We start from the raw sequence: 2,119 nt of genomic DNA, 5'->3' as shown, positions 1-2,119 counted from the left end.
TAGATGAGTGTCTTAGCTTCATATGCACCAAGATGGAGTTCCCCTTGATCCTACACCAGAAGCTGGATGACAAGCTGCTTCCATTGGGGGACTCTGTTGCTGACACAATTGCGCTTGTGATAGCGACATTCTCGCTGCAGAGCAGCGAGAAAAGTCACGGACGAGGAGTTAGTTGCCACACAAGCCAAAGTTTTTGCCAAACAAACTCCTATCTGCTCTGATTCGCCTGGTTCGCAGAGCCCCCGCAAGGTGGATGAGAGAAAATCCTCTATCAACCTTGAAGACACACCAACAATGGATGATGAGGATAAGCAACAAGAGGTAATACTAAGCATCTTCTACGTTGATAATTCAACCTTCTTCTTTGCTTTTGGTTAATTAAAATTTTGCAAGATGTTTTGGACATGGACCTTTGGGCTAGCCGGAAGGGGGAGAGCGCATGGTGTTTGGGCCTCAAGCTGCCCTAGCACACTACCTACATCAGCAAACTACCAATGCAAGAGGTGTGCATAATTCACAAGGATTTCTCCACGAATGGCCATTTTGTTTGTTGGTGTTGAAGGCCGCAAGTAAACTCCTATGTTTAGCCATCATCCCTCAAACACCCATGTAATTATTCTTGCACGAAAAAATCACTAGCAATTGCCACTTCTGGCACTGGCTTCTGCGGGCAAGGTCATAACACGCATAGCTCTTTGTCAAGCTTTGGGGGTTGACAATGCCTAAGCTATAGCTACTTCTGTACTGACATCCATTCTACCCAATGTTATAGAACATCGTAGAGAGGTTGCAAAGCGCCTCTTGTCAAAAGATCGTTAAGCAATATGTACAAGCTTTTAAATGAAAATTATCTCTGTTCTCCATGATCTTTGCAAAGTTCAATTTCTGTTTTGTTCATGTTCAGTGAATGACAAGGAAACTGTTTGAAATTTGATTTTGTACATTGAAAAATCTTTGTCAAAAAATTTGCATACAATAGCTTTTTTTGTACAAGTGTGCCCTGAATTTGACATTTCATGCAATTTCCACTGTGTCCACAAGGCAGCGAGAATTGGCCCTGCAAGACTGCTGTCTAGCCAATTCTCGTTGTCTTGTGGACAACACAAATTTCTCAAGCTTTGGAAGTTTTTGGCATATACAAAGCAATATATTTACATAATGGACAATTTCAAGCCAAACAAAATAATTTGTTAGCTTTGGTTGCCAGTTGATTATCCTTTTGTACAGCTGATTAGCATCTCACCTTCAACCATTTAACAAAATAAATGTAGACAAATGGACAATAAAATTGGACAAAAAGAGACAGATTGTATTTGTCGCAAAGTGAAAATATATTGAGTTCTCAAGAAAACTTGAATCTAGTACAAGGGTTCCAAAGTAGATTGATTCCAATACAAAAGTTAGTTACAAAAAAAAGGTTTTGACATCAAAGGTATCAGTCCTGCCTTAGGCGACGTACAAGTTGCATGTCCTTGGCAATGATTGTTACACGCTTGGCATGGATAGCACATAAGAATGTGTCTTCAAAGAGACTGACCAAATAAACCTCTGCAGCCTCCTGAATTGATCGAGGGCAATTGCAGACATCCGAAGCTCTGTGTTGTAGCTTTGTAGCACTTCTTTACATGTCCGTGCAAAAGGTGCTTTCCTAATAAGCAGGTCTGCTGTCTTCTGGTAATGCCGGATCTCAGCAATACGCTCCACAAAATCATCTTGTTTTTTGAGGTCGATGTTGTGGGGGCCTCTGAGCTCCTTGTGGCTTTGCTCTTTGCAGCTTCCTATAGAATTTTGACTTTCGACGGCGCTTGGGAGGTGGCTGGGGGGCATCTTCATCTGGATCATAATTCTCATCTTCACTGCTATGCTCATCATCGTTGTGTTGATCAGAAGGCCTGGCACCCATTCCACTAGGCAGTGACTTGCCGGCCATGGTGGGGCGACCTGGCCAGATGGCCTCGGGCCCATTTCGCCTCGCAATGTCTTCCCGCCCACCCTATGGTTCACTGGAATTTCCTCCCTTCCCATGTGCACATTCATCCGACGTGTCCGTCTCATGATCTGAGTCAGCTAGCTCTTCAGGTTGTCAATTTGCATGCATCTTCTGCTTTTTGCGCACCTC

This window comes from Adiantum capillus-veneris, chromosome 2 (genome assembly GCF_014529385.1).
Source record: "Adiantum capillus-veneris isolate H3 chromosome 2, ASM1452938v2, whole genome shotgun sequence".
NCBI classification, from domain to species: Eukaryota; Viridiplantae; Streptophyta; class Polypodiopsida; order Polypodiales; family Pteridaceae; genus Adiantum; species Adiantum capillus-veneris.
The sequence above is the reverse complement of the archived record's forward strand: the minus strand, read 5'-3'. Positions refer to the sequence as shown.